This window comes from Phasianus colchicus, chromosome 25 (assembly GCF_987193195.1).
Source record: "Phasianus colchicus chromosome 25, bPhaCol1.hap1.1, whole genome shotgun sequence".
Taxonomy (NCBI): Eukaryota; Metazoa; Chordata; class Aves; order Galliformes; family Phasianidae; genus Phasianus; species Phasianus colchicus.
In genome coordinates, this window is record NC_143460.1 from 855,573 (window position 1) to 881,499 (window position 25,927).

The window sequence follows — 25,927 nt, forward strand, 5'->3', positions numbered from 1 at the left end:
TTCATAGTTCGTAGATTTGTCTGAGCAATTTCATCACTGCCCACCTGAACTTCAAGCAATGGGAAGTAGTCTGATGACCTGACCAGCTTAGGGAGTTTCCCGGTTATGTCCCTGACCTGAGCCCCAGGAAGGCAGCACACTTCCCGACGGACCGGGTCAGGTCTGCATATGGGGCCCTTCGTTCCTCTGAGGAGGGAGTCACCCACACAACCACCCTTCTCTCTTTTCTGTTAGAGGCAGTCTCAAGGCGTGTGGGTGACCGCCTCACCCTAGGCTCTCTCCTAGGCAGATCCTCCTTTGCCTCTCCACTCACCTCCCCTTCTACCTCCGGCAACTGGAACCTGTTGCTTAGAGGGAGCTGGGGAAGCGGGCTAGGCAGGCGGGGGTATCTCTTGTGACACCAAGTAGGGACTTTCTTCCAACCTTCCTAATCAGTCAGGTCTGTCAGACTGAGACAGGGCAGGGGGCCCACTACCTTTCTGGAGGTATTTTCCTGGAATCCTTCCCTTTGGTGAGCCAGCGAGTTGCTCCACCAGTCTATCTCCCGCTCACACTCCCTGATGGTCCCAAGTCTCCGTACCTCCTACTTGAGTTCCACCAGCAGGCTGAGCAGCTCGGCCACCTGCTCACATCTCGCACAGGTGGAGTCCCTGCCACTCTCCCCGGGCAGCAGCAGGCTCAGGTACTCCCTGCAGCCAGAGACCTGAACAGCAACATTTCTTGGCAAGCTCTGCATCTGGGTTGCCACAGACTTCTTAGAATAAGCCCGCTGTCTAGTGGAGACCATGTTCTGGCCTGTGGTCTCAGAGACTACCAAGGAAAGGAAAGGAAAGCCGGGCTCCTGAGCAAGGAGGAACCAAAGTTTACAGTTCTTACCACTAGACCCACCTCCCACACGCACAGATGTATCACCCTATGGAAGTGTGGACTGTGCTCACTCACTCAACCTCCTCTTTCACAGTTAGCAGAAACAATGGTTTCTCACTTGGTGTGTTCTCCTCGAAGCTATTTAAAGCTTGTTATCAGGTGTGAAGGTTAAGGGCAGTGTTAAAAAATCGTGCTGCTAATGTGCTGGCTCCACCCCCGGTGACTCAGGAGCCCACCCACTAGCTGCCAGATCCTCAGCACAAGTATGGTGCTGCTGCTAGCCTCAAAAGAGGCCTTTAAAAAGCCTTAAAAAAGTCTTAAAAAGAGTCTTTTGGTTGGCCATTTTTTTTTTATTTATTCCAGCCTTACCTGCTCAGAAGCTAGTCTCCACAGCAGTTTTGTATTCAGAAATATAGTACTTTTCAAACCACCTTCAACACGGCTCCTCAATGGCACTGTCCAACCTGAAATCTAAGTATTGTTTTTTCTGGGAAATGAGGTATGTATTTGAGGTATTTGGTTTCTTGCACAGGCCATGGGAAATTTTGTACGCATGCTTAATTTGCATACTGATATTTTCATTAATATAAATGACACTACATGCCCATAACGTTGGGGCACTTCTGCAGAGTGCTTTTGCAGGGGCTCACAAGCATACTTTCTCAATCTAAAATTCCTCAGAGATTACTGTGTGCAATGGCCTGCTTGTATTGGTGCATTACCAGGGTCAGAAACCTTTCAGGGGAGTTGACAGAAGCATGGTCTGTTTATCAACAAATCTGTACATGTGTACTCAGAAAGAGAATGGAGAATTTCAAGATGAAAGGTACGCATCACAATCTGTTGTCTGATTACAGCCTCAGAGTCCCTCCCAAGTAACAGATACAACATTCTCATAAGGAAAGGGGAGAGCAGAAGTAGTCTTCACTTCCTTCCTACAGTTTCAGCCTGTTTCTTCAGTCTTTTCTTCAGTTCTAGAGGAAACTTCTCATAGCACTTTCTGTGCTTCATCTCAAACTCAACAAATTTATTTCTAAAATGACATAGCAAGAAAACAAAGTTTTAATGGAAAGGATCCTGGAGAAAATAAGGGTCATACTAAACATACACAGACAAAAAACTGCAACCGCACTTTATACATATGTATGAAATTACTTTCAGAAGCTTATATACATTGCAGATCATGACTGAAACACTCTGAGTGAGTTATGTCCCTATTTCTAACCGTGTCTCTTAAAAAAATCTTTCAAACTCAGCTGTATTGCTAAGCAAACTAAGCTTAAGTGAATAAGATAACAGTATTTCAAGTTGCAGTTTTCTGAAAAATATTTGGCTGTGACGCATGCAAAACCTTTAAGGAAAAGCATCTGTAGCACTGACCAAAGAAGAAAGGAGCAGAGGTGGTAGTGGTAAGAAGAAAAAAAGTTTACAGACACATGGGCTTTTTCTTCTGCTGCTTCTCTTCCTCCTTCGCTTCACATTCCCGTTTGGTGAGGCGTCGCTTAAATTCTTCTGGCATTTTCTCATAGCAGTGTTTGCAGACAGGTTTTAGATCAATTTCAACAAACTTATCCCTGCAGAGTTAAAGGCAGAAAAAATAAAGGATGAAAAAGAAAAATAGTTAAGACAACTGAACTGAATGAAGAATGGAACAGGCAGCTGAAAGAGATGTAAACCAGCAAATGGAACAAGAGGTACAAGCACATTTCCTCAGCATTGTTCATATGGCTTTTGTACTGTAACAATTAAACCTATAGCAACATTTAATACTTCAGAAATAACCACTGATATGTTTTAAAGGCATCACACCTATCCATTAACTTACTTGAGCATTAACTTTGTGTTGCAAGTTGAACAAGCGAAACAGTTCACATACCATGCCTTATGCAGAGCAGACATGACTAAAGCAAGGAGAAAAAAAAAAGGGTAAATCATTAGCATTACCAAAAAAATGAAAAGTTAAGCTCAAATGTTCATGAGATGTAAGAACAATCATTTGAATCTTGTAGCAAGCATTAAGGTCTGCAACAATAATGTGGCAAGACCTGGAAGGCACACCTGATTGTTGCACAGTGGGACTGCAAAGCACCGATAAAGCTGCCTCTGAGGGCACGCAGCTCTGCTTTGGAGAGAAAGCATTTTCTCTTTGTTCTGTACCTCGGTTTTCAGTTACTCCTCTTTCAGTATACCTTCCCACCTTTCCCTGCCAAAAGTTGCTTCTCTTTTCAAGCTCACATAGAGGATTCAGGACAATGTTCTTCTCCTACGTTCTATCAGCAGCAAACAGAACCAGAACTTTGTAAAGCCAAACTTCTTTTCCCATGCTACGGGGTGAGCACATCCACATTTGCTTACAGTTCTTCCACTGCCTGCCAAAACAATACCAGCCAAAGGAAAGTCTGCTTACAAGACATCTCTGTAATGCAGTCTCTTAGAAAACTGCTGCTACAAGTGTTTGTTTCACCAGATAGAGAGAAGAAGAACAAAACTGGATACTCAATGCTTGTGACAGCAGTGTCAAATTTGTGTGCAGAAATGAAAGAAAAAACAGAGAAGAACTGAAGATGCACAATGAAAATAATTACTACTTTATAATCTGTTCGGTGACTGAAACGCACAATATGAGAGTCAGATCATATGGCACGACATTCACAGCATACAGAGATGTGGCGATCAGACAGGGCTGCATCCACTCATTCACTCCAAGCCCCAGTTCTCTTCATTCAGGATCTCAGCGCAGAGGACACTGCTTCTGGATTGGATTCATCCAATTCTGCAGGTCCAGCCCAGTCCCCAAGTGTGGGGAAAGCACATTTCTGGAACGTAGGTCTCACCCTATATTTACATGACAATGAGCTACTCTATGGCTCCTTTTGTATACCAGAGGCTTTCTCCTGCTTTGAGAATGGCTTTGGCTTAGGTGAGGCTAAGATGTGTATTACAGTGCTTCCTTCAGGCAGGTGTAGAGCTAGGGTGAAAATAACATGGCATGACTGCACGTGGAATTATTTGCCTTATGGCATTTTACCATTGATGATAGTCCAAAAAGGCCACAAAACAATCTCTCCTCCTCAAAATTAAGACCCTTCCAGTTATGCCATCGCAGGACAGATCTTTCCAGGTACAATTCCTTCCTGGTTTTGTGCAATTATCATCAGCCTCTAGTTTCAAAAGACAGGTGCCTGTGACAGATAGGTGAATATCTCCACAAACCAAACTGAAACAATGGAAGCTAGGCACTTAAAGATCATCTTCTTCCCATTTGGCATCTGACTAATCACATCTATCTTGATTTCTAATAGAGAGAATGCCTCTTTGCGGTCTAATGGGGGCAGTGAGGGAATTCAACCTCCTTCCACTTGTAGAAAGAACTTTCATCAAAACGTAACTAAGCTAAGAAAACAGCTAGAGAACTGCTTAGCATCTCCTTCGATCGCATGATTGCCGTGGAAACATACGTCGCCAAACAGCTGAAGAGGAAGGAGAAACAACAAAGTTTTCATTTAATGATTTTATTGACAGTAATTTCTCAAATTTATCTCAATAGCTTTCCTGTTTTATTTCAGTTTAAATAAAGGAGAGTGATAGCAAATCTGATTTGGGTTTCCAATTCAATCTTGCATCATCTAATCACAAAATGCCTTAATAATATTAAGGATGAAAATGTTTCTTTACATCTGCTCCCCATACAAACCGACTACAGCAGAACACCTACTAATTAAGCTTTATACTCACAGGCGATCATAAGAAAACACTCTTCCTAGTTTTCCATCTCCCATTAATAAAATATAGTTGTGAGTTTAAAAGTTACAATTTTTTAAAAACATGCAACCTTACCTGATTGCTGCAGTGGGTTTCACAATACGCCAAGCCTTTTCTCTCATAATGATGATGACCCAGGAATGGCTTTTCACATTTTGCACAAAGTGCTATGAAAAAAGATCCATAATTTTCTTCAATTACTTGTAAATAATGCTTGGGAGTTTTGTTTTGTTTGTTTTTTGAGAAAGCAAGAAAACAATCCCTATGCTGAACATGACCAAAGACTACTGAGCTCTCTGTACCATCTTGAAAATAAGAATTACAACTATTGTTTTGTATTTCTAGATCACTAAAGTAACATTCTTTTTACTGTCTTTAACATTTCAACCCAAAAGTTGAAAAAAAGAAAAAATGCACTGAAGTGATTCTGATTTGTTATTATTGACAGAACAAAGTGAGATCAAGTAATTTTCAGCACCACTGCATTGTGAAGCACTTGCTTCATATCAAAAATCCTGGACTGCTTATCTTCATAACTTAAACGGAAGATAAAGAACTAAATCTTGACTTGAAATATGAACTGCCACCTAAACTGCTTTAGTGATATTTACATGGCAAGCTACTGGAAGCCACAGGGATGTTATAATGCCCATCAGTACTACGTTTGTCACAGAACTTTACTGCCTTTCCATATATCCTGCTTCTCGCTTGGTGATATTCTCTCCTACAAGGACCTTGCAATGCTTCCTTGGACTATTGATTTTAGCTCCGCAGGCAGAGGTCTTTTCTCAGTGGAAGATCAGGCAAATGAAGGTTGAAAATGGGATTAGGACATGCATTTGTTGATCACTGCTGCACACTTTTCTTATCCTTTCATGGAAGCTGATTGGCAATATTCCAGGCAACTACGTTAACCTCTACATCTGTGAAAAACAATGTCAGCTGATGCTTACCTCTGGCTTACATTCTGGCTCTCTTAGCACCAGTTTCTTTTAATTGACATAAATGTAACTGAAAGGAAAATGCACTCCTCTGCATTTTCCCCATGATATCAAACATCAGAGAAAGAAAAACATAAGCTGACAATACCACTGACACAACACTACAGGTTGCTTTTCAAATCAGCCTCTGCATGATATTGAAGTGATAGCTGCCCATGTACTAAAAAATAAACAACCAATAACGTGTGCTATATCCTACAATGCCCCCTGATCCATGCATCACTGGGGGATGTAGAAACATGCAGCTATGTACTCTGCAGCCACAGAAGCTGGCAAAACGAGGTGAAGGAAAGCTGAAAAGAAAAGCATGCTTAGGCAACTCAACTAAAACCAAAGAATGTAGGTAAGATAATGATTGAAGCAGCCGAAGACCAATTTTCTGCCCTTTGTATCAGAAAAATAATGTCAATCATTTTACTGTCATAAGCAAGTTTGTGCCCACATTTCCTACATCGTAAGGAATCACCCTGTGCTGCAAGTTACAGCCTTTCATCCTGCCCCACTCCCATGCTTTACCCTCAGACTCTTCAGAAATTTAGATTGGAAGCTGGATAGCAAAACAGGCCCTAGTTCTCTACATAACTATGCGTATCACATTAAAAATATGAAATCAATGGCTACACAGTCTACTTTAAAAAAAATCCATGAAGGATCCCACTGAAATGAGAGCATTTGTAAGTGAAAAGGGTGATAAATTGGACTCATACTGGGAACCCATGTCAGGAAAATAAAAATCTATTTTAAAACGACAAAACTTCTGCATCTGATTTGTTTCCAAGTGTCTGCAGCAGCGTATCATCCTACTGATCCTGAAACATCACCAGGTACAAAACGTACACTTGACAGGAAATGTGGTGTCAAAGTAGATAAGTAGTTAATATTTTATGTGCATATTTTAAGATATCCACTCTCAGTTTTGTGATGAATTCTTAGACCTTTTCTCATAAAAGACACTTCAGTTACTCCATCTCAGCAGGAAAGCTTCAGGAACCATCCTTCCCAACTTTCATTCCATTTTCATCATTACCAGTGATAGAAGGAAGGGTGAAGACCCACCTGCCAGCATTCTTGACAAATCCAATACCTGCAATACTTGTTGGCAGATATCACAGCAGAAGTACTCGGGATGTCAGCGGTTGTTCATAGCTTTAATAACACAACCAACAGTGAACTCACCTGTAGGACACACAGTAACAGGACGTAAAATGCCATGCTACACGAAGTTAAAAGAAGCCTGCAACTGAATCGCTAGAATCACATCACCGTTTTTGCCTTGCTCTTCTTCTAGAAAAGGACACTTCTGAATTGCCGTTCACACAGTGTTTGGCTTCTACTCCGCTAGGTCTGTAATCAAGCCTTGAAAGGGCTCCATGCTCAAAGCACAACAGAACTGAGTTTGGGTGGCCTTGACCCTACTGCAAGAAAACTCCTACAGTCAAAGTGCAGTAGGACACAAAGACAGATACACAGAGATACAGCAGGAGAATGCACTTGCTAAACAGCAAATTCAACACGCACACCAATTTCTGATCTACCACAGAGTCCTGTGCTGGGAGGCACTGAGGAAGTGAGAAAACTACCATTTCATATTCTCTGCGGCACAGCCATGCCAAACACTCACGTTGTTCTCTGCACGCACGCTGCAGCCAAGGCCCCTGAGCAGCGCAAATGCTGCCTGAAATACGTTGGGAGCTCAGCTTCCTGCTGCTGCCAAACGCTGAAACCCAGCTCTGAAGAGCCTACAAATCAAACAGCTGTCAAAGAGAAGCGATCAGGCAAATAACAGACATGAATTTTCACCCATTTTCTCAACAGAGTTTACAGTTACTTAAAATGCACAAAGCACCTACAAAAGCATGACGCTCCAACAATGAAGGAAAACAAATCCAGGATGCTTTGAAGGGTTCCTAGCTCTTAGTAGGTGACACCTGCTCTGTGGGCACATGATGTACACAAATCGCACCTCTGCTCTTCCCCATTTCTCCCCCCATGCTTTCTACACTTAGAGACATTGTGGAAAGGCAATGTAAGACTTGCAGAGAAGACTGGATGTAATGAGATTTCTCACTTCCCTGGTGCTAGAGTATTGCTTGTCTAGACAATGAATATTTTTCAAACAAGCACCAACCAACCATTGCAACAAACAACTGAAATGGCATTTCCCCTGCTAAATAACTAGCCCGTCTTAAGATCTCCCCTCAGAGACTTGCTCAAAAGGCCAGAACCATTATTCCCATTTTGCAGGCTTACTCACAGAACAGCAGGCATCACCTGCTTCACCATGCATCACATGGACACAAACAGGCAGCTGGTGGAAGGAAGTTTCTCCTAAGCATCTCTCCACAGACGTTCCCTCTGCCTCAGTTCCTCTGAGCAACGACTGAAAGCAACACCAGAAAATCCTCCATTTAAAAGCAGTTCCTGGAGATGTACAGTGGAGTCCTTCACAGATAACAAGCTTACATTGCAGCCTTTGGAGAAACAAAGGCCTCTGCAGCCCTTGTTCTGCAGGGCTCCTTTTGATCACCTTTCAGGCACACCATGAGAACTTTTCTTGTACATATATATGCCATATGTACCTTTCTTCACCCCAAAACAAACTCTGACATAGAGTTGCGGTGCACACATTGGATGCTGATCAGAGCAGTAAAAGAGCAGAAGAGAAGAGTGGATACAGATAAGACAGGAATAAAGAAGAGGAGAATAGCAGAAGAAAAAAGGACAGAGGTAAGAAAAAAGTGCAGAAGATGAAAAGTGTAACAGAGGAAAGGACTGGATACAAGCAAGACAGCAAAGGGAGGAGAGGAGGAGGAGAGGATGAAGGTAAGAAAGATGCGCAGATGAGAAGAAGTGCAGAAAGGGAGATGAGTGGGTACGGATAAGAGAAAAGCAGAAGTGGAGAGGAGCTGAAGAGGAGAAGAGAGAATATCAGTGTAGCAGAAGTACAAGAGATGGGAAGAGAGGACACAGGTCAGTGTGAAGGTCAGAACAAAGAACAGAAGGAAGAGGATAGAAGAGCAGAGAAGGAAAAGAGCAGTAAAGTAGAAGAGCAGACAGTGGTCAGAACAATAGAACAGTAGAGCATAAGATGTGCAAGGAGGATACAGTTACGTCAGAAGAGCGGATAAGGAGAACAGAAGAGAGGATACAGGTAAGAAAGAATAGCAGAAGAGGAGTACAGCTGCAGGACATGAGTGAGGATACACGGGGAAAAAACAGCAGAAGAGGAGTGGATAACACTAAGGAAGAATAGTTGAAGTGTAGAAAAGGGAAGCACAGAAGAGGGAAGAGCAGGAAAGACAATGCTGCCTGTTCTGTCCTTGCTAGCAATGCCCCAAGATACATCCAAAGCTAGGAGAAAACATCCATAATATAAAGTTAGTGATGGGATGGAGAGAATGTTTGGGTATGAAAAAAATCAATGATCTCTGGAGGTCCCTTCCAACCCCTATGATTCTGTAATTCTGTGATATCTGATAAGAGAGAAAGAAAAAGCTACAAGGTAAGAGTTGTTTTTTTTCTTCTAGTCAGTACACCTTAGCTAAATCTTCCATACTATGACTTTTATCTTGATAGTGATGATCCCTTAAGCTCACACATTTTGCACAACACTTTCTATTAAGATTCCCACCAGTGGCAAAGTGTTAGTGCCATTTTTCTGCCTGTCTCTTTTGTTGTCTGTATTTTCTGGAATGCAGGGATTTCTTTTGGTGGCCTACAAACACTGTCCAGATAACCAAGCAGTGCAGGAGAAGGCAGGGACAAGAGTCAGGAGCAAGGGCAGAATGGTTTCTTTGTTCCTAAATTGAATGACTGTGTTTTTTGCATGTGGATTTGCCATAGTGCTTCTTATAAGTCCTAACAGTGGGATGAAATGTGCAGATGTGCTTGCAAGTAGGCAAAAGAGAAATGCAAATCACGCTAAGTCTCAGCACTGTACTGGGGACCCTGCCTGGACGTAAGAGCCCCACCACCTTCTTTCTGCCTGTGAGCTGTGTAGAGTCCTGTCTCAAGCTGTGGATTTCCTTAGCTAGATGGTTATTCTTCTGGAAAGTCCAAACTCCTCAAGTTACATTACCATGTGAAGAATCTCAGATTGAGTTATTTAGAAATACCTTTTTGTTAGTGGTCAAGTAAAACATGACAACAGAGGCAGCAGAGGGTAATCCCAGAAAAAAGAGAGAAACTGAAAAAAATCTTTTCCATTAACCCCAGACTTGATGGGAAAAGAAAAGCTGAAACAAGCATGTGTGCTTGGGGGTGCTTCTGGAAGCACTGCTGAGACAGAGAGAGATGAAGGGTGGATCTAGGCTCCCCCAGCTCCAGGCACTCATGAGCTCACGTACTGGTTCAGGCTGTGACCTGGCAATTCCACAGCAATTTTCTATAAGTAAAATAAATGTTTTGTTACTGGCTTCCTTTCTAGTAGCCTCAGGCTAAGATCCCTCTAAACCTCCAGCTCAATTTCTCTGCACAATGCTGTGCCCGTGTTAAAACCACCCAGTCCCACTAAGGAGAACAATCCACACAAATCAAATTCAGAGCAACCCAGCTCCTTTGGCGCAGAAAGGAAGAATGCCTGTATATTTCAACTGCACTAAGTCTGTAAGTACTATAGGCAAACATAAACTGAGTAACTCCGTCTCGCAAACAAAGGAAGTGCAGGCTCCTGGTGACATAGGATCCACAAAGATCTGAAGACCAGAATATGCTTAATATAAGATGAATCTCAAACTTGGGGTGTGGAGAAATTTTATATAGTCAGAAGGATTACTAAATGCAAAGATGACTAAATTTGTACCCATCCTCTTTAGTGAGGAGGCCAACTCCTTATACTTTCGTTTTAATTTAGATTTTTCAGGGGTTTAAGGAAATCGAAGACTCAATACCCTCAGGTGTCTGTAGGACCTGCAGGATGTGTACGTGCAGGAGCAAGCCCCAGGAGTTGCAAGTAGTGAATTGTATGCAAAGTACGGGCAGTGCCATGGCTGGAGCGAGACCAAATGTGCTGTGGTAGCTCTGACACTGCTATCAGCCCCTCAGATGCTTTGTGGGGACGTCTCTCAGAATATAATGAAGAAAGATGATTTATCTGGGGACAGCATGGTAAGGTCTGTGCCTTGAACAAGGAATATGCAGCATTGCAGACAGACTTTACAGAGCTGCTGCCCAGGAGATCCAGAGGCTGCAAGTTGTGCCCGAGCACGTGCCATTTTAAGAGATGTTCACTTTCATCCTCTCTTCCCTCTCCCAAGAGCACTGCTTCTATATCCCCACACATGCCCACGTATGTTCCTGCACCACAAGCCCTAGCAACAGAAAATTATTTCACATGTTTCCATCACAATAACTGCACTGTTGTAGTTCAGCTTGTGCCAAGTACCAGCTTTAAAATACAGCTCCTCAGCTCCCTTTGAATCACTGTGCACAATTAGTGCAGAAGAACAAGTTCTCTACAAATTAACAACCTGTCTCTGCATGCAGCAATGCCACTACACCAGCACGATGTTACAACAAGCACTCTCTACCACACACAATTCAATGCAGGTTGCATATGCATGTCTATTCTACATACACTTTGTTTTAATACCCAAACAAGGTCAGCAGAACCATGTAAAGAACTTCAAAGAGAGAAACACTTCACAGTAATTTGCCATTAATATTCAATATGAATTGCTAAGGTAGATGCTCAAGAAGTGCTGAGATGTATTATGAAAAGAATTGCTATGCTGAGACCAGGAAAATGCCAAACACGGGCATTAATTCTCAGTGGAATTTGCCAATGCAATCTGTCTCCCACAAATAATGATTTCATTCAGACTACTAAAACATGATAACCTATTATGCAGCATTTTATCAAGTCACTATCCCTGTACTAGCAGATGGGGACTCAAGTACATAGCAGCAGATTCATTTGCCCAGAGCACTCTGATACCGCAGTAGCAGGGCAGCGAGAGGTGTCAGTGCTGGGGGTGGATCTGCCCCCCAGCCCCTAGCTCCCAGCAGCCTCACCACCAGCACTGACCACAGTCCTGCACACGGATTTCTCTGCTTGCATCCCTGCTGTGCTCACGCATGCTCCCTGCAGTTGTCAGGCGTTGTCACACGTATGCGTGCTTGTGCCCCTGGCTCATATCGTGGAGCTCTGCACAAATTGGGGCAGACAGCATCCTTCTGAGGGCTGAGCTAGAGGGGAAGAGGAAAAATCCCACACATGACACAGAGAATAGTCACACCAAAGTTTTATGAGGCTCTGTTACTAAACACAGTGCGACATGGGCTGTGAAATGATGCTGGGGGAGAAAACAAGGCATTTACCTGGTCTGAACAAGACAAGTTCCTTGAATCTACAGCCATTCCTCATCACTTCATTCTGTTCTTCGGGGAGCAAAAGCTGCACCAAAGGACCAGGCAGAGGGTGGGGAGAAGAGAGAGAAAGAGCAGGTCAGTGAGCAGGGCTAAGCCAGCCGTGGAATAACGCACACAGCAAAACAGCCACATCAACTTGCTCCAAGACATGCTGAGTCTCAGGGAATTGAGGAACAGAGTCATCAGACAGGAAATATTTCTGAGTAAAGATACAAAGCAAACTGAGTGATCATCTCTATTCCAGCAGCCAGTCCAACGCTTACCATGAGACAAAGAGAGAATAGAGAATACAGGGAGATCTATTGGCTTTATCTTATGATGTAACTGCCCTTATGACAAAATTCCTTTGAAATTCACTTATGCTTATTAGTTTACATACCCTGTTCCCATACGGTTTTGCCAAAAAAGAGCAGTCCGTGCTAGCCAAGACTATATTGATAACATTTACAGGCAGGACTAGCTTAGAAATGCTGCTAGTTCCTGTGGTCCTCTCACTGTCTGAGAAAAAGCAGCCTATGTCCAGTAAGCTAGCAGCTAAGACAGTGATTACAGGAGTTCCCTGGAGAGGGTGTCTTACTGGCCATCCCTCTTGCAGAGACAAAAAACACCAGAGGGGAAGCTAGTTACAATACAACACATGTGGAAGTCTTACACAAAAACTATTATAAACAGCTTTATAATGCTATGTGTGTGCAGAAGAGGGGTCAGCAACAATGAAACAAAAGCTCTCTGCTGTTGTTTCCACAGTGGCTTTAGAAGCTCCTGCTCTCCCTCCAGGAATAACCCTTCCATCAAGCTCTGGCAGGTCTGAGCTTCGAGCAAAGCAACAGGCACTTTACAGTCTCTTTCATCTGGAGCTCCACGGTCTCAGCCCTACCATGAACTGTCTGCATAGCCAACCAAAGCAGCTACAGACACAAAATGAACACAACTGCTCTCTTCAGTCTCTCTAACTGTAAGGCATCATAATATCAAAATTATTTCACTCTTTAGGTATAAGGCTGGTTAGAGGGCACAGCCTCAGTGCAGTGACAGAGTGCAGTGACAGAGCTCGTCCAGCTGTGCTGAGCAGCATCTGATGGAGTGGTGCAGGATGGAGGAGATCTTTTTACATTTTTCCAGGATGGAATTTAAAGTTAATTCCCTGGCAAAAGCAGCCACACAGCTGAAATTTCTGCTACTCAAACTCAGCCATAGCAAAAGTTCATTAAGCTTCCAAACAACTGGTTATATCTGATAACTTTCTTCTGACAACAGTAGCAATGCACTTGTTTTCTTTCATAACCATCATACTTTGAATGTCTCCATTTGTCTGTCCTCTCATTAATTATGATGTTTTCACAATTCAGTAAAGAGGGAAAAAACACAGAGCAAATGCCACCCTTATGCATCACTTTGTAATGTATGTATTGGGTGAAAAGTATGTCTGATAGTCAAAATTAAGAAACATGATACTAATTCTCCTGTGAAACATTTCCCTATTAAAAAAACAAAAAATCAAAAAAAAAAAAAAAAAAAAAAAAAAAAAAAAAAACCACAACATAAAACTCCAGGGCCCAAATATACTCAGGACAAATCCTGAGGAAGTTAGATGCCTTCACACCAAGCAAACTTCAATATGCAAAGTCATCAGAACAAGAACACTCGGATATCTGCTGGGATAGTGGCACAGCGGGTGGCAGACAATTCAGGAGATTCCTGGAGTCTGTCGAGGATAAATTCCTGTACAGTAAGTGAAGCCTTACTGGACCTGTTGCTCACCAGTGTAGAAGAGAGCAATAAGAGGTTACGAATAGAGGCAGACAGGGCTGCAGTGATCATGCCCTGGTGGAGTTAGTGATCTTGAAGAACGCTGGCCTGGCAAAAAGCAGAGCTAGGTGAGCACCCTAAAAAAACACCCTTCTGAGAGCACCACAGAAGAAGTTGAGCAGGGGAGGCAGGCGACCGACGTGGCTATGCAAGGACCTGCAGCTTAAACTGAGGGGAAAGAGGAAAATGTACAGGATGTGGAAACAGGGTTGTATAGCCTGGAAGGAATACAGGGCTGTTTTCCGTGCATGTACAGATAGGATTAGGAAAGCCAAGGCACAGATAGAGCCGAACTTAGCAAGGGATGGTAAAGATAACAAGAAGGGGTTCTACAGGTACATAGGCAGGAGGAGACAGATATGGATAGTGTTGCCCCTCTGATGAAAGGTAATGGTAGCTGGCTTCCTCAGACATAGAAAAAGCTGAGGTACTCAGTGAGTGCTTTGCCTCAGTCTTCACAAGTGGTCAGGCTTCCCGTGTCTGCCAGGACCCTGAGCATCTAGGTGAGGGTGTGGGGAGTGGTTTCTGTCCCACTGTAACAGTGGAACAAGTCCGAGTCCTCCTCGTGAAACTGAACATGTATAAGTCCATGAGGCTGGATGATATCCATCCTAGGGTTCTGAGAGAGATGGCTGGTTGTGGTCACAGAGCCACTCTCCATCATATTTGAAAAATCATGGCTGTCTGGTAAAGTCTCTAGTGACTGGAAAAAGGGAAAGGTTACTCCCATTTTTAAGAAAGGTAGAAAGAATGACCTGGGGAACTACAGACCGGTGAGCCTTACCTTTGTGCCTGGGAAGATCATAGAGCAGATCCTCCTAGAAGCTATGTTAAGGCACATATGAGATAAAGAGGTGATCCGAGACAGCCAGCATGTCTTCACCAAGGGCAGATCATGCCTGACCAATCTGCTGGCCTTCTATGATTGAGTGATGGCTTCGGTGAACGGGGGAAGGGCAGTGGATGTCATCTATCTGGACTTCTGCAAGTCTTCTTCAGCACAGTGTCCAAGCTGAGCACCAACACCTACCCAAGTACCCCTAGCTAATGCTGCCAGGGAAATACACAACCTGCAGCTCCTCGTGGCTCACAGCATGAAAACTGGGGGCTGTCTTAGTTTCAGGTGGGATGGATTTTTCTTCAGAGCATCTTGTAGGATTGTGTGTTTTGATTCTAAGAGAAAAACAACTCTGATAGCATTGCCATGTTTATAGTTCCTGATGTGTTATTTGACCTTTCAGAAAAGCATAGCACTCAGCCCTCATCATCAAGAGTGGAGTGGGCATGACAGAACTGGCATAACTTGCAGAGTGTTTTGGATCGTATTAGTGTTCCATAAAATGAAGCTCGTATCCAAGCCAGAAAAGGAAAATCATTTATTTGTGCAGTACTTGGGGCTGCTTTAAAAGCTGCTGTGGAGTTCTGAGATGAAAAGCATTTGGCAGAAACCCAGACCATACAAGCATTGCAAGAAACAGGTAAAGTAACATAAGAATTGGTAAAAACCCTGCAGAAACAAATAGTAAACCTCAAGGAACAATTAGAAAGAGAGATTCAGCTTTGTTGCAAAAAGCCTTTAAGGCACTGTTAACGTGTAAGGATAGCAGTGACACTGTTATACATAGTGTGTCTCAAGAGAAAACTTATTCTCAGGAGGAACTACAAGAAATAAAGGAAAGGCTACATAAATTAGAAACCCCAATAGCCCCATTGCATCCTTTGATAAAAACCAAATATACATTCCATAACAGTGAGGATCTAGATCCTTAAATGAATGTTAAAGAAATTCCCTTCCCAGCCACTGAACTAGAGTTTTAAAGGGGGTCAGAGTTCATCTCATGCTCTTCCACTACCTGGGGGCTAGCTGGACATTATTTGGGGGTGGTGAGCAATTCCTGGTACATCACTTGTTATACAGACACAAATACAGTCATAACTATTATTCTTTTCTCTATCATAGTAAATTGCTTTATCTCAACTTATGAGTCCTATTTTTTTTTCCTCTGATTCTCTCCTCTATCCCACTGGAAAGGGGGGTGTGAGTGAAGGACTGTGTGGTGCTGAGGCACCCCACAGCAGGGGCACAGGGCAAGGGGCAAGCAAGAACTGCATTGTGTCCAGGAAAAAATGAAAAGGGCCTTGAGGTACACAAGTCAACTGCTTTGTTTTCCAAAAAACAACATCACATAAATGAAACATTTCCCTCAATAAAAGATTTGCAAGGATGCTTTAAATGACTGAGGGCATAAGAACCCATTAACGTTACACTGTGGACTAAATGTTATTGCACACAATGCAGCAGCTTCTGCAACTGATACCTCCAGGTGCAACAAGCAGAAGGTGTTGGGTTGGTTTTGATGTAGTAGAGTTTGAGAACGAATCTGAGGCCTTCATGGAAAGCACCTTGCAGAGCATATCATGTCCTGCACCAGGCAGAGCACTGCACATCTCTCATTTTTCTGAGCTTGTGAGGTTTGAAACCACATGGTTTTCGTTGGTAGTTTGTCCCCCTGAACTCCAGAGCACGTTGAACTGTTCCCTGGCAATTCACAGCTTGCAGAGTGTGAAACACAACAAAGGAAGAAGGAAATTTAGGCTGGACATTAGAAAATACTACTTTTCTGAAAGAGCGGTCAAGCACCAGAATGGGCTGTGGCAAAGGCCACAGCTATGCACAGAAGCATGCTGGAAGGACTCAGTAGGAGAAAGAAACCAGCACAAGTCAACTAAACAGATTCCAAAGAATCAATTTATATCTCACAGTTACAGAATTTTGCACATAAGAAGCACTGCTATATAAACAGCACCGTATTTTGAAAGCAGCATGTCATGGTTTTGTGATTTTTGGTTTTCGGTATTCCACATCATAACATCATGTGGGGCAGTGGGAGTTTAACTGTTGGTGCTCAAGCTCTGGGTACCTGCCTGGAAGAGAAGAAGAACTACATTCCCCAGGGGACTTTGCAGTCACAGAGAGTCTCGAGATACAACTCCTGGCAAGGTCACCTGATGCGCTCTTCTTAGCCTGCTCTTCGTCGGCTCTCCTCCCATTTTTCTCCCTGCTGCTCAACTGGACTGCGCATCTCACCTCAGCTCTCCGCGTTGTGGTGAGGCCTACCCACCTTTCGGACATTCTCTCTCTCATTATATTTGATTTATTAGCTTCAAATTTAATTATATTGTATTATAGTGTGTTATCTTGCATTCCGATAATATATTTAGTAAATTAGTTTGTTTCTCCTCAGATCGTTGCCGCTGTTTTTAATTATTTTGGGGTCCCCTGTTCCCTTTTTCCGGAGGCGTGGATCTGCGGATCCCTCTGCCCCGCTAGTCACGGAACTGGGCCGAACCAGCCCGAAACCGTTGACACAGCATGTCCAAATCAGTCTCCTTGCCCTGCTCTAACCGCTCAGCCAAACACAGAAATAAAATACAGAAACTCTGTTTCTTTGCTCATGGCAGCAATGAAGCTCATGTTTTAGTGACATACAGAACTGCATCTCCAGCTATTGTGTGTTTCGCTAGCCACAAGTTCAGTTGTGAGCTGTCACTCAGCCTGACACCACAAGCAGAAAATAAACGTACATAAAGAGATGCCCTTATCCATATATGCAAATCTGGGTGTGAGGAATAAAAGGCTCACTGGGCCACGTGCAAAGTGGGGAGCAGATAGGCAGGAAATAGGAAAGGATGCAAGTCCAGCTCTCCTACACAAAAGACAGAGAGAGCCGAGTCAGCACAACAGGAGGAGTTATGGCACAGCTTAAGAGCTTACAGATGCTTCAGCTTTCCAAAGGAGGGTGCCAGGGTAACTCTCACCATTACTCTGCAGGGGTCTTATGGATGCTTCATACTGATTTTCAATGCCTGAATTTGAGATAGTACTAAGCTGCTTGTGGCAGGAATGCTCAAGGTAGGCATGCGGACAAAGTTGCTCACAGAAAGTCCAGGTGGCAAATAGTGATTTTGTCTGGTTAATGGTTCTATGACTATGAATGAAAAATAAAAAATAAAAAACCAAAAAATAAAAAGCATGCAATCCTTTAAAAAGTTACCTGTCTACTGTTTTCTGTTGCTCCTATCAGCATGACACCTAAGAGGAGCATTACATGTCCCTGCACCTGACTAAAGATGCATCCAAATCTATGTTCCATGCCACAACATCTGTGTCAAAAAGAAACATGTACATAGATGCTTAGAAAATTCTATATGCAGATAAAACTGCAGGATGATTACATATTCCCTTCAGCAATAATATTAATTTATAATTCTAATTTATAATTTTCCATGAAGGACTATGAAAGATCAGTGAAAAGGAAGTATATTATGAAGCATTCTCATTTGAAAACAAAAAAATCTTACTAAATCTCTCCCCATCAAAAAGGAAGCGTTCCAGGTATTGTTAACAGCAGTTCAGAGCACCATAAAATGTGGCACTTTCCTTTCTACACGGGCTCCTCATTTCTCTAGTTAGTGTAAGACTCATGGAAGTTAAAACAAATCAATCAGAACAGCCATTCAGCTCTGCTGAGGTAGAAACCCACTGCTGGGACATCCCCCAGTCCTGTTCCACCTATTTCTTCACCCCTCACCAATACTCCTCTCAGACTGACTTGCTCAGCACAAAACCTTCCAAAAGGCCGCAGGCTGACCTCTACAAGCAGGGTCACAGCTAGCGTTATCCCTATCTTTAAAATCTCCAAGATAAGACACAAAAATGCAATATATACACGGCTTCTCCAAATTATATCTGCTAATTCTGCAAAGACATCACTGCCTGTTTAATTGTGGTTGACTAATTCTTTATTGTCACATTAACATTTGGTGCCATGTGTAAGGCTTTCTTTTATCTGCTTTTATTTTAGCACTGCTGTTATACTGGGCCAGCAAACAAAATGGATCTTATACCAAGTACAGAGGAACTCTGAAAGGCTGCATACTACTTCCGCTGCTACAGTGATCTGCTCTTTGCACAGGTGGATCCCCAGTCAAGGCCTAACAGTTCCAGGGTATTTCAGTTTCCCAGAAGCTAACCAAGAAAAACTTGTAAACATTGGCTATGTGCTGCAAGAGCTTTAGGCCAGCAAAACCAGATCAAACTCCCCACATTCAGTTCCCTTGCTCTCCTCTCTCCCTGGTGCCACTGCTTCTTCAGTGGAACATGCCTAAGAACAGCATTTAAGATCTGCCTCCATAGCCCCATTAACCATTTCCACACTGCCCATTTCATGCTCAATTTGCATAGTAGAGCCATCAGTGGTGTTCAGTTACAGCTACAAACCTTCGCTTGTCTGAGGTGTCCGCACTGTGACCAACACCAACAGGATTTTATCATTCGGTGCCTGAGCACTAACAAGGAGATCATTCCTTCCTCTTAGCCCAAAATTTGGGGGTCCTTGTTAGGTGCATGTGGTAATGCCAACATCCAAAGTACCACAACCACACTACTCAGCACTGCACTTCCCAGCACATGGCAGTCAGTCCTGTGCACAAAGAACAGCCAACTATGCATGCAATTCTTATTTTAGCCACTCAGCCCTTTCCTGGCATTTCTTTCACCATTGAAGGAGCACAATCAGCTCCCTCTTTGCACAACTGTGCTTTTGAACTCTCTGATTAAAACAGAAATTTTAACATCTGATAGTTTCTCATTATCACTTCATGTTGTTATTTCAATGACTGCCCAGAAGCCTGGCCATATTCCAGCTGACCAGGGAAACCTAGCCCCGCCAGGGAAGTGGCCAGGTCACTGTGAATACCCTCAGCTTCCAAGAGCCAGTAAGAGATCACCTGAGCATGTTCAGCTGCTGTGCTGGGAGTGCAGGCAGTAACAGAGATGGGCTGGCACAGAAATGACAGCAAATTGTCACACAGGCATCCAGTGATGCTAATGCAGTGGCTTGTTCCATTAACACCGCGCTTCAGGAATTTCCCATAAGTTCATATTTTGAGTGTAATGTTGCAGAGTACAGATCTCTCTCCTCACACTTTTTACATTTATATCTGCAACAAGTAAAGCCCATGATGCAGGAGGATGTCAGAACTTTCTCACTCTAGCCTCTATACTTGTTCTACTGCCTGGGTGCAACTTTCCCAATTTTCCTTGTGTGCTGTCCACAGTTGCAATACACTTTAATTCATTTTACATGCTCCCTTATTCATTTCTTATGTGGAAATACAACCATCTCTGGGGAAGCTTAACAGAAGGTGCTATTTGTTGCTATGTTTTCAAGCATGACAAGCTGCAGAATTGACAAGATTGCCTCTTGTACTCCTATATACACAGCATTGTGGCACACCAAGAAAACACACAGTAGTAAGTAAAGGAAGTTGGCACTTTCAAATCACACAGAATCACAGAATCACAGAATCGTAGGGGTTGGAAGGGACCTCCAGAGATCATCGAGTCCAACCCCCCTGCCAAAGCAGGTTCCCTACACCAGGTCGCACAGGTAGGCGTCCAGGCGGGTCTTGAATATCTCCAGAGAAGGAGACTCCACAACCTCCCTGGGCAGCCTGTTCCAGTGCTCCGTCACCCTCACCATAAAGAAGTTCTTGCGCACACTGGTGCGGAACTTCCTATGCTCCAGCTTCTGGCCATTTCCCCTTGTCCTGTCTCCGCACACTGCTGAAAAGAGTCTGGCCTCGCCGCTTTGCCCCCCACACCTTAGATATTTATAGACCTGGATCAGGTCCCCTCTCAGTCTTCTCTTCTCAAGGCTAAACAGACCCAGATCACTTAGCCTTTCCTCATAGGGGAGATGCTCCAGGCCCTTCACCATCTTTGTGGCTCTCCGCTGGACTCTTTCCAAGAGATCCCTGTCTTTTTTGTACTGGGGAGCCCAGAACTGGACACAGTACTCCAGATGAGGCCTTACCAGGGCAGAGTAGAGGGGGAGGATCACCTCCCTCGACCTGCTGGCCACGCTCCAGCTACAGCTTAAGCCACCTTGCCAGCAGCCTCACTTTGTGCAAAATCGGGCAACCACCAATCAACAGCCTTCCAGCCGCCGCTCCCTCCTGCTGTCCCTTCGCACTGTCATAGGCTTTGTTTGCTTTTTTTTTCCCTTAGTTTTCCTACTTTCTACTTTGCTGCTTCTCTTTTATGCCTGTTTGTTTTCTTTTTTCTTTCTTTTTTTTTTTTTTTCATGTACTCTCCTTAGATTATCTTAGCTTTTTCTTGTCTCATTGTGTTTCTTTGAATTCTTTGCTTTGCCATATTCTTGCAGTCTACGCCTTAGCTTTTTGTTTGTCCTTTTTTTCCCTTGGTTTACTTTGCTCTTTTTCTTTTCCTTTTCACATTTGTTTACTGCTTCTTTGGCTTTGCTTTCTGCTGTTTCTTTTCTTTTGTTGCTGGTTCTTTTTCTTTCCAAACCATGCCTTTGCATTATTTGTTTCTGTTCTAAAAGTATTGCTTCTCTTTTCTCCTCTTTTCAATGTAGTTCTCTTTGCATTCCATGAGCTCCTTTTTTTCTTTTTTTTTTTTTTCTCATTACATTCTTCCTCCTTCCTTGTCCCCATGCCTGCCTGCTTCCTCTTACATTGCCTTTACTCACCTGACGTTAGTCCTCTGGATTCTTCATTTTTATCTTTCCTTTGCTGACTTGTTTAGCTCAAGCCAGCTCTCTCTGCTTTCCTCCTGTGCTTGGTGCTGGTGCAGTCCTTCCTCAATGGCACAGCTGTCTTCACGCCTCCTGGGTGTCCTTGCCTCTTTCTTCGACATGGACTGGAGGCTTTTCCTCAGATGGCCGGCACATCCATGCCCGGTAGCTACCCTTTCCTCCTCCTCGGCATGACCACGAGCGCTTTCCCTTCCTCCAGACAGATGGGTTGTCCTCATTAGCAGCCGCGGACTCCTGCACGGGCGCTAGCTGAGAAAGTGCATCTCTGGTGGAGGTCGCAGCATGCCCAGTAGCTACCCTTTCCTCCTCCCAGGCACAGATGGTTTGCTTTTGGCTGCACCACAGTCTCTTGTCATCTTTGCTTTGCCATCCAATTAATCCTATTTCTTTGCTCTTCTGTTGGTTGGTTGGAGTTCTTTTTGTTTCCGTTTCTTGTCTCTCTTTCCGCTGGGTCACGTTGGTTTGTTCTCCTTTGCTCCCTTGATTTTGTTTTCTTTACTGCTTCTTTTGCTTTTCTTTCCAATGTTTATTTCATTTTTGTTTTGTTTTTTCCTTTGGGTTGCTTTCCTTTTTGTTGTTCTTTCTTTTCCTTGGCCATTTGGTTTTCTTGCTTTGCTTTGCTTTCCTTACTTTCTACTTTGCTTCTTCTCTTTTATTCTCTTTGCTCACTGTTTTAATGCATTTGGCTTTTTTTGTGTGTGTGTGTTCTCTTTTTAGCTGTTGTTTGCTGGGATTTTTTTTCCCCCGCCCTTCTCTGTATGAATCCTTTCATTCACCACTGTATATTGTTGTCTTTGCTTTTTTTTGTTTTTGTTTTTCCCTTTTTGGGTTTGCTTTGGATTTTTTTGTTTCTTTTTTGTTGTTGTTTTCTTTTTTATTATTGTTTTTCCTTTTTATCTTTTTTTGTCTTTACTGTGTCATTTTTGTCCATTTCTTTTTGCTTTTCTTTCTTTATGCTTAGTTCTTTTGTTTCTTTGTTTTTCTCCCTTTTGTGTGTTTGTTTTATTGTAATTTTTCTGATTTTGGTGTGTATTTTTGGTATTTGTATTCTGTTCCTTTTTTATGTTTTGTTTTTCAGTTGTGATTTGTGCTGGTTTTGGTTTCTTATTTTCTGTATTTGTGGTTTTTGTTTGGTTGCTTTTTTGCTTTTTTTTCTTTTTTTTTGATTTTTTATTTTTGTTTTCTCCTTTTTTCTTTTTTGCTTTTGTTGGTCTTTGTGTGCTTTTTTGTTTTTTATGCTTTTGGTTTTGCTTTTCTGTTTTTTATGATTAGGTTTTTTTTCTTTTCTTTTTCAATTTTTTGGGATTTTTTTTTTTTTTTATGTTTGTGTGTTTCTGTTGTCATGTCTGTTCTTTTGGTGTTTATTTTTGTTTTTCTCTTGTTTTAATTTGTTTGTTTTTGTTTTCGATTTTCTTGGTTTTTCTTTTTTTTTTTTGTGCTTTTCTATTTGTGCTTTTTTGTATTTTTTTTTAATATGTCTTTTTGTGTATGTTTGCCACTTCATTTTTTCTCTTTTTTTTTTTTTTTTCTTTTTTGTGTTTTATATGTTTTGGTTTTTTTTGTCTCTTTTTGTATTCTGGGTTTTTTTAACAGTTTTTTTCTTCTTTGCTTTTTCAGTTTTTCTGTTTTCTTCGCTTTTTTTTTTTTTGCATAAGTCTTAACCCAAACTGATAACACTTAAGCCTAACCCCAGAGAGAAACCTGTAACACAAACCCAAAACCATTTGCTTTAAGACTTCGCCCTCACCCAAAAGGGTGACCTTTAAACCTGACCCGTATGCATAATGCTTGACACGTAACCCTTAAGCATAACCCAATCTGGGGAGCCCTAAGCCTAAAGCCTAACCCAAAAGGGTAACTCAGCACTCACCAATCACACAAACGGTAACACTTCACCACAACCCAGAGCGGGATGAGGCTGAGCTTCTGTGCTGCCAGGGCTGCTCTGAGGCACAGGGCACGGCGAGCAGCTGTGGGCAGCGCAGCTCACAGAGGAGGTGCCTGCACCCAGCTGCCTTGGGCAGGGCCCTCCGTCCTCATGGAAACACACTGTGACAGCATAAAGGCTCCAGGAATCCGCCTGATGTCATCTGTGCTGTGACGTGCTCTGCCTGGCCTGGAGAAACCTGGAGGGCTGCCTGGACAAAACCCTAAAGAAATTCAGGTTCTCTCATCATTCCCACAAGCCTACTCTATAGCTCCAGTCATTTGGCCACCAAAAGTACATTGCCATGTGCTGGATTCTCAGCTGTTTCTGCCACATTCTGATTTCTGTCTACTAACAGCATACTGAAAGGAAAAATAAGCCAAGGGACCACATTCAATAATAAGCCAAGGCAAGGAAGACTGAGACAGAGAGCAAACTTAAGTGAAATCACTCCTTATCTGAAACGCTATCTCAAGCTTGCTGTGCTCTCCCTCAACTATTATGATAGAAGGCCACTTTCCTGTTTTTTCTTTGTTAGATTGATTGTTTCAGTTCTTGCCCAGCCTAGGCATGGGAACAAGTTACGATGCCACCTGCAGAGACGATGCCAGAAAAAACAAACTGCAATCATAAGCAGAACGACAGGGATGTGAGGCCCAGGCCCAAGATTACTTTCTCAAGTCAAGCCCTTAACCCTAACTCAAAAAGGCATCTGGAGTCAAAGACAAGAGCAGACACAGTTACCCAAGTAAGACAAAGTACTCCGTCTAGTAAATCACCACAGAACTGCTTACCCTGTTCTGAGGAACAGGGCACACAAAACACCACGCAGGAGCACAGCTCCAAGCAGAGCTCCCTCCCTCGGGGCAACCAGCCCTTAAATGAGGTTAGGGAGGAGTGGAACCAGGCTGCGTACCTTGGTGGAGTTGCTTCCACCTCTTCTCCCCAGCAGAACAAGGTTTATTGAAGATTAAAGCCTGTGATGTGAAAAGGATGTCCTGTCAGTAAGTGAGTGTGAATTTTGTCATCTGCAAATGTATCATCAGGTCCCTGTTTAATTTTTCACATATTTCTTAAACTGCTGCTAAACGGAACCGAGCACAATATATTTGCCATTTCCTGCAATGCCCTTTCATTCCACACAGGAGTGCACTGCTCAGCCCTTTGCTGACCACCCTGTCTGTAACCACACCTCCCTCAGCCCAAACCACACAGCTCATGGAGGAGATGCAGAAAAGGCAGCCCCAGGGGGTTCAGGCTCACTCACCACCATCACCGGGCTCTGTTCCCTGCTGGGTGGCAGAAAAAAACAACAGGGGCAGCAGCAAGCAGGCCAAGCGCCCTGAGCCTGCTGGCACCTCCCAGATCTAAATTCTTGGAAAGCAACATCAGGCTCACCCAATGGGGTTAGTTGAAGTAAAATAACAGTGAAGTGAAGATGACTGTTGTGCAGCCCAATAAAAACCAGTAAAGACCAATATGGCCTCCTAGTGCTCAGTGGAGTTCCAGAGGAATGAGTTGAAAACCATAAGAATGCACATTTATGCCCTGGGGCCAGTGCCAGCATCTCTGGTTGTGGCTTAAAGCCCCGGGGCTAATGACAGACTCTCATGCAGTGGCTTTAGGTCCCAGGGCCAGTGCTGGCTTCTCTGGCTATGACTGTGGATTCAGGCCTTGTGGCCAGTGCCAGTCTGTCTGAGGCTGTGGCTTTAAGCCCCAGGACTGGTTCCGGCCTTTTGGACTGAGGCTTTAGTCCCCACGTCTGGTGCTGTCCTCTCAGGCTGTAGCTGTGGCATTACGCCCCAGGGCCAGGGCTGGCCTGTCTGGCTGTGGATGTGGCTGCAGGCCCCACAGCTGGTGCCAGCCTCTTGGGCTGTGGCCTTTGGCCCTTGGGCCGGTGGCAGCCTCACTGGTTGGGCTTCAGATCCTGGGGTTGGTACTCGCCTCTCTGACTGTGGCTGTGGCTTTAAGTCCCTGGACTGATTCCAGTCTCAGGCTGTGGCTTTTGGACCCATGGTCGGCGCTGACTCGTGTGGCTGTTGATGTGTCTTTAGGCTCCAGAGTTTGTCTGCACACCTTGCAGCGCCTTCCTGCTGCCCTTGCACACTTCTCAGTGTTTACCTGCTGCCTTGTCTTGCCTCACCGTGTCTACCTGCCACCTTTGCACGCATTGCAGAAGGCTCCTACCCCTTGGCTCTCCTTGCAGCATCTTCCTGCCACCTTGGCTTGCCTCAAAGCATCTACCTGCCACCTTTGCACACCTTGCAGCACCAACCTGATGCAGTGATGTGCCCCACATTGCCTTCCTGCCACCTTTGCACACCTTGCCGTGCTTACCTGCTGTCTTGACCATTCTCTCCGCACATACCTGCTGCCTTGTGTGACAGGTAGATTGTGTTTTTGCAATGGAAATTTCTAGTGTTTCTGTTTTTCACAAAGAAAGCTGCTGAATGGAATGAAGATGAGACTGGGGTGTGCTGACCAGAGTAGAATTGGCAGAGGCACACAGCAAGGTAAAGATGCAGGGTGGGGAGAGCCTAGCACAGAACAGAACCAATGTGTTAGCTTTT

The 25,927-nt window shown here is 43.7% G+C and overlaps 1 long non-coding RNA gene across 4 annotated transcripts; it reads right to left on the minus strand.

Moving 5' to 3' along the window:
- Nucleotides 1–329: 329 nt before the first annotated feature.
- Nucleotides 330–24,816, minus strand: LOC149915023 (uncharacterized). Of its 4 annotated transcripts, none has more exons than XR_016459873.1 (8): nucleotides 21,365–24,816; nucleotides 11,949–12,024; nucleotides 7,252–8,010; nucleotides 6,687–6,806; nucleotides 4,705–4,796; nucleotides 2,693–2,768; nucleotides 2,302–2,441; nucleotides 330–1,900 (listed from the first exon to the last, which is right to left on the minus strand). It is a non-coding gene; the product is annotated as an uncharacterized LOC149915023 (long non-coding RNA). The 4 variants fall into 4 exon arrangements; XR_016459874.1 differs by lacking the exon at nucleotides 330–1,900 and having other exon boundaries at nucleotides 1,981–2,441; nucleotides 7,252–7,384; nucleotides 7,885–8,010; XR_016459875.1 differs by lacking the exon at nucleotides 330–1,900 and having other exon boundaries at nucleotides 1,981–2,441; nucleotides 7,885–8,010.
- Nucleotides 24,817–25,927: the final 1,111 nt, after the last annotated feature.